General features: G+C 40.7%; 1 pseudogene; it reads left to right on the top strand.

The window, feature by feature from the left end:
* Nucleotides 1-3,864: 3,864 nt before the first annotated feature.
* On the top strand, nucleotides 3,865-6,007 carry LOC129500210 (transmembrane protein 216-like; annotated as a pseudogene).
* Nucleotides 6,008-9,298: the final 3,291 nt, after the last annotated feature.

Below are 9,298 nucleotides of genomic sequence, written 5' to 3'. Positions count from 1 at the left end.
CAGATGCTCATCTGACTGAGCCACTCAGGCATCCCTGTATTTCATTATCTTTTACAAATATTGCTTTATTGCTATTAATTTTATTTAACTCAGGTATTAATTAATTGATACAAATGTGATCTGAAGACACTAGTAATATTGTTTCTAATGCACACAATTTAATCGGGCACCTGCACTTTCTGTTTTGGGTTCCTATGTCCTGCGGTATTGTACTTTTGTTGCCATCCTAATATTGAGCCATTCTTGCAATCATGAAATCCAGCTTGTCATGGGGCAGGTACCTGAAACTTTGTAGTACTGCAATCAGTGCATCTACAGTTTATTAAGATCTCTAAAGCTTTATTCAAGCTCCTATTTGGCTATAGAAACAGGCTTCGTAAATAAGTGGGAACTTGTCATTAGCAAAAATTTGAAATAAAATACCACTCATCTAAATTGAAATGATAAAATGCAAACATAAAACTAAATTGAGATCTGGTTTATTTAAAAGAACACAGCTAACTAGTATTTTTGTATATTATGTATTAAATACACTAATTTTGTTACCAGCCTGGATAGGTTCCAATCTCCACTCTGCCCCTAAAGAGTGAATGAATTCAGGCAAAGCACTTTGCCTCTCTGTGCCTATGTTGTCTTCATCTTTATGAGGAATGAATTACTTGGTGCCTCGTGAATTGTGGGAAATAAGAAGTTACAACATGGGTAGCCATTATACCAGTGAGTCAACATTTCAAGTATTTGGTAATATTTGTGTATGCAACCCTTGAAAGGCCCTAAATGATAAAAGAGCTGTAAGTATAATTTCAAAGTAGGAAGTGTTGATTAGTGTAGGATATTGGATTTCAGTTGACATGATTCGTGTGGCACCTTCCTCATGTTCCCGCACAGGATCCTCTAGCCCAGGAGACAAATATCAGTCACTGAGACCTGACAGAATGGCCACCAGGGATCTGGCAGTAGGAGTGATCTTCTTAATACAGACTGTGGTTGGAATCTTGGGGAACTTCTCTCTTCTTTACCATTATTTCTTCCTTTATTTCACTGGGTGTAGGCCAAGGTCCACAGATTTGATTGTTAAGAATCTGATTGTAGCCAACATTTTGGTCCTGTTCTCTACTGGAATACACAACACAATGATGTATTTTGGGTTGTATCATATCATCAGTGATTTTGGATGTAAAATTTTTCCCTATGCTCGTGGGGTAGGCAGGGGAGTGTCCATTGGCACCACCTGCCTCTTGAGTGTCTTCCAAGCCATCACAATCAGCCCCAGGAACTCCAGGTGGGCAGTGCTTAAAGGGAAAGCTGCCAAGTGCATTATCCCTTCTATTGTCCTGTGCTGGGTCTTGCAGATACTGGTAAATATTATATATCCTATGTTTCTTACTAGCTCTTTAAGCAACAAAAACATCACAAACAGAAAAAGTTTCAGTTACTGTTCAGCTGAACGTCATGACAAAACCAGAGACTCATTGTACGCAGCATTGTTGTCATTCCCTGATGTGCTATTTTTGGCGTTCATGCTCTGGACAAGTGGCTGCATGGTCTTCATCCTATACAGGCACAAGCAGAGAATGCAACGCATTCTTAGGACCAATGTCTCTTCCACATCATCACCTGAGTCCAGAGCCACCAAAACCATCCTTCTTCTGGTGAGCACCTTTGTCTGCTGTAATACCCTTTCCACTACCTTTCATATTGTTTTGTCTCTTTTTGATAATCCCAATAAGTTGCTCTTGAACATTACTTCAGGACTCACTCTCTGTTTCCCATCTATCAGCCCCTTTTTGCTCATGGCCCGTGAGCAGAGTATCCATGGTCTGCTTTGTCAGTGCAAAGAACATAAAGTACCTCCATCCTATGAATAGTATGTAAATTTTAAGTATTTCTGTACTATTTTTTTTGGTAATTCATGCATGCCCTCCACTACAATTATGAGAGGCTAACTGGAGAAGAATGGTAAATAGAACATGTTGATCATCTTCTTCAAAGTGAACCTAAGTTATAATACTAATGGCCGTGAAATAGGATTATCTTTAAATAATCATGTGATTGAAGTTGCTAGTGCTTGCAGGAGGAGTTAGAAATTATGCAAGTATAAACACCAAACCTGAAATAATCTGGATACTTGGAGAAGTCTTTGAGTGTGTCATGTAAATTTATCATAGTAAATTTCCCAGAAATGAAGTAGGCTTTGTATTATGAAGGAGCATGAAAATGGATCAGCATGTGGCAGGTCATCACTGAAACTGAAGGGAGTAGTGATGGAATGAAAAATTCAGTCAGTGAGCAAAGCTTTGGGGAGCCAGTTGCAACTTCATACATTTTATACTAGAGATGCAGTAGTCAGTCATGTGAAATATAATGTCATGGAAGCATTGGAGATAAGCATGCGTAAATATTTTCAGGTAGAAATGAACAGATTGTATTGGAATGGGTAGTAGAGAGCATAGAATTACATTTTAGTTGATTCTTTTAAAAAATATATTTTATTTATTTATTTGGGAGAGAGAGAGCATGAGCGGCGGGGAGAGAGGAAGAGACAGAGGCAGACTGCCCCCTGAGCAGGGAGCACGAAGCCCAACTAGATCCCAGAACCCTGGGATCATGACTGGAGTCAAAGGCATACTCTTAACAAATGGAGTCACCCAGGGGCCCCCATTATAGCTGATTCTTAAACAACAGCAGGTGATTGTGACAATTTTAAAGAAATAGGTATAATGGGCAGCCCGGGTGGCTTAGCGGTTTAGCGCCAACTTCAGCCCGGGGTGTGACCCTGGAAACCTGGGATCGACTCCCACTTCTGACTCCCCGCATGGAGCCTGCTTCTCCCTCTGCCTGTATCTCTGCCTCTCTCTCTTGTCTCTGTGTCTCTCATGAATAAATAAATAAACAAAAATTTAAAAAAAGAAATAGGTATAATAGAAACTAGTATCTAGAGAAGACAGATCTTTCTCTCCTTTGTGAAGATGATTTGAGCCTGTTGGCAAGAAAGAAGTTTGGAGGAGAATCCTCGGGTCTCCGAGGTGTAGAGATTAGTTTATGGTAGACTTTCACTGAATTTGGGTCCTGAAGGGAGACCCATTTGAAAGGGAGAGACATGAATCCATTCTGTTCATGTGAGGATGTGGCTCCATGATTTTATTTTTCCCTCAATTTTAGGAGAGATTTTTACATAGTTTTCTCTGAATTTACATTCTGAAGCAGAGGCAAAGTTGAGAAATCAGTAATTTGAGAAAAAAGTAGTATTTGATTGAATGAATATATATATTTACAAATTATATATAGAACCTTGTACCACAAAATGGAATCCAACACAAGAAACAGAAAAAATGAAATATCAATGCATACATACCCAATACTGTACGTTTAGGGATCTATATCTGTGTGATCTATGGGCATCTATATATACATATAGATGTAGAGTTAATCATGTCTGTTATCCACCAATCAGTGATTTGGAAATCTGTGCATTAGGACAGTTTTCAATAGTACCAATTATAATAATGACCAATCCTAAGGTGTATGTGATCTGATGTATACATCCTTGTGCTAGATGTTTGTTAAAGTTCCATGAAATGTATTTTTCATTTCAACATTGATTCTATTATTTTGCCACATCTTTCGAAATGTTACCCAGTGAGCATAGGAAAACATGTTTGATTTTAAAAGGGGTAATTAGACTGAAGTTGGCCTTAGGAGGTGATATTCTGGAGGCAAAGGGCTGACTTCCACTCCCCTGGAAATCCTGTTCTTTCTGAGTGGTTGGTATTGTGTTACCTGTTCCTGCTGAAATTCTTCATATTTCTATAGAAAGCTCTCCTGCTACCATCTCCAACAGCCAATCTAGTAGTGGATGTGGTGATGCTTCTCCTGTGCCTTGGAACTGAAGGAATTTCACTCTGTTTTGGTGCAAAGGGAAACCTCTGCCATTGAAAGACGCCACTTGGTATTAACATGGACTTGAACTTCCCACCTGCCTTAATGTCCTCCAATTGCCCGATGCTGCAGACCTCTGACAAAGGGAGGCAGCCTCCACCTGGAAGCCCCAACTTGGTGTATGAATTTTGGAGCCTTTGTGAGACAAATGACAGTTGTGCTCCTATAAAATAACAGTGATTAAAAGCTAAACTAAATAATTTTTTTTGAAAAGCAGTGTTTAGCTTATGGTAAGCTCTCCTCAAAATCGACCTTTAGATGTATCGTATCTATGTGGCTTTATATTCCAATTATGGAATGAGTCAACATAGACTCACTTTTAACAAGGTAGGAAGGGCCACAAAGGCCCTGTCGTGTGTCATGGAAGGTGTATATTAAGAAGGAAGGCAGACTCTGCCGCAGTTTGATAGGAATAACTGATATTCCTATCAGTTTGATAGCAATAAGGGGTACCTATCCCTTGAGAGGAAATTTTAACCTCCACGTAGCCAAATCAAAAGGCGCTGGAAACCCTTAATCCTCTGAGAGTGCCCTAAATGCATGGCCTTGATTACTGATAGTTTAGGTCAGCTGAAACCTGATGTGTCCCCTGGGCCACTGGCTCTGATTAGTCTCAGGGCCAGCTCCACTGAACTGAATCAGAGGAAGGTCCTTCCTTCATTGTTCTCAGAAACCTGGGCTGCTGCCATTGGTGTAGCTCTTCAGTGTGCCATTTGGACAGCTATGAACTGGCAGCTGAAGGACCATTCCTCCCCACCCCCCCTTCCAGTTGCAGTGCAGAAAGATTGATGTGGGTCACTCACTTAACACTCACTGGTGAGGGTCTGTTCTTCATAGAGACTGCCCAGAAACAAGCTGCTAATTGAGCCTGTTTGTGACATGGAGGTATCTTTGTATGGCACAGTTGTGACTCCTCATACCTGGCTTTATGGTGGTACACATGACAAATAAAATTGAAAAAAATATTTAACATGCAGCCTTAGCTAAGAAGACCCAAATCTTAGGGAACTGGTGGCGTGGTGGGGCGGTATTGGGTATGTGGAGTACAAGGATTGAAATATGTAACCCCACCACCATTCCCTTTTTATGGGGAGAAGTTTCCTAGGTGGAGTGGGGAGAAGTCTTTGGAAAAGAAACTTGGGCTTTTCAGACGTGTCCAGGAGTCCTAGCTCAGCCTTGCCCTTCAAGGGGTGCAACGAAGGTGGAAGAAGCATCTGAGTCCTTCACTTCCCATCCCCCAAATTCCTCTGTTAAGGTGGTCTTGAGAGGTGAGTGGGGATCTGTGTTGAGTGAGGCATGGAACAGAGTAGTCAGAGGCAACACTGCTCCCATTCTGTGTGGGAAAATACACACTTAGATGTAGAGTTAATCATGTTTTTTATCCACCAATCAATGTATTGGAGCATTGTCACTAGGGACATTTTTCAATAGTACTAATTATAATAATGACCAAACCAAGGCATATGTTATATGATGTATATATTGGAGTGCTAGTTGTTTCATTGTTAAAGTTCTATGAAATGTGTTTTTCATCCCTACTTTAATTCATTTATTTTGCTGTATCTCTTGAAGTAGCACTCAGTGAACACAGGAAAACATGTTTGATTCTAAGAGGGGTAATTAGAGTGAAGATGACAGTGCTAGCTGATATTCCAGAGGTAAAGGGCTGTCCTCCACCCCTCTGGAAATCCTGTTCTTTCTGAGTCAATAGTATTATGTTGTTCCTGCTGGAACTTCCCATATTTCTGTAGAAAGCTCTCCTGCTGCCATCTCCAACAACCCAGGTAGTAGTGGATGTGGTGATGCCTGTCCTTTACTTTGGAAATGAAGGAATTCAACTTTTTTGGTACAAAAGGAAACCTCTGCCATTGAAAGATGCCACTTGGCATTAGTGTGGACTTGACCTTTCCATCTGCCATGATGTCCTCCTATTGCCTGCTGTTGCAGACCTCCCTCCGTGCTCTGCTTGGAAGCCATCCTGAACAGCATCCTGCTCTTCTTCTGTGGTTCAGAGCTGCTTATTGAGGTGCTCACCCTGGTTGTTTTCTCCAGGATAGACAGGATTTGAAATACAGAAATTTCACCCAGCATTCTTCATGGGCTCAGACCAGATACTTCAGGCCTTTAGCCACACCAGTGAGATTTTGTGAGTCAGATTGTCTTGGGAAAGGTCACAGCTTTCCCTCTGTATAGGCATTTGAGTAACAGTGAGCATGAGGCCACTGGGCATCCTCTTTTAATGCAGGACCAAGAGTTCAAGAGACTGTTCTAACTTTAGCCTCAGGAGGGGCAAAGCTGTCCCATCCTGGCCCTTCTCACAAGCATTCTCTCTCTGCCCTCCAGTTCTCTTTGAACCTCCTAGTTAGAGCATCTTGTATGGACCCTGTAGGATCCCTGGACTACCAGCAAGACCACAGCCACATACTCTCTGTATGTGTTGTGTCACACCTGTCACTTGAGCGTAGAGAGCCTCAGGGTGGTCTGCTCCCAGGGTGACACAAAAGCCTCTCACCTTGATCCTCAGAGATGAATGCCAGAAATTTTTTTTGTAGATCATAGTGTTATTTTCCTACTCTTATCATGAAAGAAACACTTTAATAACAAATGTGTATTTTTTTGTCAAAAGACAATAAAGGAATAGTCTACTTACAATTAATAGAGTAACTCAGACATTTACATATCAGTGGAGCTTATTTCCTCTTTTTATGTATGTACATGTCTGTCAATTTTCAACATAATTTACGTTATAATCCCACATAATAATTGACCTCTACTTTTGAGTTGTATCCTTATGTCTTAGTTTAACCTGTTAATTTCATCATATATTTAAAATATAATCACAGTGTCATTTCTTTATGTACTATGAAACCCCACCTTTATAATTTAAGGACAATACTAATCCATTTACTTTACCCCTTCAATCTGATTGCTGAGATGTGTTTTAAAAACTTAAAGGCACATTCAGTGGTCGTAAGTGTGTAAGTGTGTAGCTCATTGACAGTTTACACAATGATCACCTTTCTGTATGTGGCACCTTTTTCACTAAATAGCATATTGTCAGACCTCATAAGCCCCTGGTGCTCCTTACCTATCAGTACTCATCAAAGCCATCACTGCTCTGATGTGAGACAACTATAGGTCACTTCAGCCTGTTTCACATTTGATATAAAGGAAGTAATAGAGCTTGAATTCTTCTTTATTTTACTTTTGCCCATCCTTCTATGTTTGTAAATTTAGTGCTGCATGCTGTTATTGATCATTCATTGGCATTGCTCTATAGGGTTCCATTGTGTATATAAAACAATTTGATCATTCCACTGCTAATTAGCCTAAGGGTGGTTTTCACTTTGAGACTATTAAGTTGTGTTGGTAGATAAATTTAGATCATGTCCTGTTGGCACACATACAAATTTGTTTGCTGTACAAGTAACTAACAATGCACTTGGTGGATGACAAGTCTACATCTTGGCAGCTTAAGGAGATGGTGCCCAGGGGGTTGGAAAATGTTTGTAGGAAGTTTCACACCCACCAGCAGTGTAGGAGATTTTCTGTTTTGTGCACATCCTTGTCAAAATTGTCATTTTTTCCACAATATGTTTTTGACTTCTGGTTGGTGTGGGATGGTACCAAGTAGTGATTTCATTTCCTTGATTACTAGGAAAGTTGAGTATCCTTTCATGTATTTGACACTGGGCAACCTTTTTTTGAAGTATATGTTAATTCATTTTATCCATTTTTAAAATTTTTATTTATTTATTTGAGAGAAAGAGAGCACAGGAGTAGGAGGCAGAGCAGATGGAGGGGGAGAAGCAGACTCCCCACTGAGCAGGCAGCTGGACATGGGGCTCCATCCCAGGCCCAGGGATCATGACATTGGCCAAAGGCAGACACTTAATCAAATGAGCCCCCAATCACCCCATCCTTTCTTTATTAATTTGTAATAGTTTTTTATATGTGCTGGACACATTTCCTTTGTTGGGGTCCTTCTCCATCCTCTGTGTCTGTCTCTCATGTGTGTTTTCAAATGAGGAGAAAGTGTTAATGTGAATATAAGTTTCCTCCTTTATAGATAATGTTTATCATTCTATTCAAGAGATACTTTCCTATACTAAGACTATATTCTTCTTTGTTATTTTTAAATCTCTATGTAGCTTTAAAATTTAGACCGTCAATCCATCTAGAGTTGGCTTGTTGCATGTATGGTAAATTCCATTTTTTTTCTGAAAAGTTAACAAATTTCAATTAATTCAGAATATAGGATATTATATGTGGAACTGAAGGGAACAGATGTGAACTACAAAGCTCTTACTCCCTGTGTGCATGAATAATACTGTCTTATGTCTCCCTCCATGGAGTCTCATGTCTTCTCCCAGCATCCATGCAACTGGCAACCTGCAACTTTGCAAATGGGGTAACATTTACAAGCCTTTACATATCTTGACAGTCTTGGCAATGAAGATGGGATAGGGATTGAACCCTACAAGCACTGGCCTTTGTGAGTTGCCATGTAGCAGAGGGAAGCTAAGTTGATATGGTCCTTTGGGCCTCTCACAGTCTGTGTGCAGTGCTATAAGAAAACGCCAGTCTGGCTACCTTATAGCCAAGTTTGTATCTCGGTGTTTTGGAGGATGAAAAATCTGAGATTTGGGTGCCAATGTGGTCCATGAGGGCCTTTCTGTGGGTTGCAGCCTTTTAGTATCTTCACAAGGTGAAAGGGGCTAGAGAGCTCATAGGTCTAGGCCTCTTTGTAAAAGGCCCCAATTCCATTCATGAGGGAAGAACCTCCCAATCACTTCCCAAAGTATCACCTCCAAATGCCATCACTTTAGGGGCAATATATGAATTTTGAGGGGACACAAACAGACCATACCAGGGCACTTTGTAAAAAGTTCAACACTAGTAGTTCTTTTTACATCAGGAAGTAACAGGCATTATTGTGCTATAGACTTGTGCTTCTGCATCCCAGAAGTGACAGAGGGGATTTTCCCAATCCGGGTGAGGGACAGGTAGAGAAGTGATACTGGGACACAGGGCCTTTCACTTGCCACTAGTGGGGGGTTAAGGATTTAGGTTTGCCTCTGATGTACCAAGGTTTCAGAATGTTCATGATATTCTCTGTTGGCAAAATTAAAGGCTGTCTCAGTTGCTATCACCTCTTTGCCAGTAGGAGTGGCTGATAATTCTAATTTCAGAGTCTTGTTTCCCACTGAAAATTCACTGGAACCCTCTGGGCAGGTGTACAATGCTCAATCCCTCCAGCAGTGAAGGAAAAGTTCTTGTCTCTTTGCCTTCCATCACCTAAAAGGAGGTCCCTTATTGGACTCCTAGCATACAGGAGATGGTACAAGTGTCTGTGAGG

This window comes from Nyctereutes procyonoides, unplaced genomic scaffold, assembly GCF_905146905.1.
Source record: "Nyctereutes procyonoides isolate TBG_1078 unplaced genomic scaffold, NYPRO_anot_genome, whole genome shotgun sequence".
In the NCBI taxonomy this organism is placed as follows: domain Eukaryota; kingdom Metazoa; phylum Chordata; class Mammalia; order Carnivora; family Canidae; genus Nyctereutes; species Nyctereutes procyonoides.
This window is presented reverse-complemented; position numbering and strand designations above follow the sequence as displayed.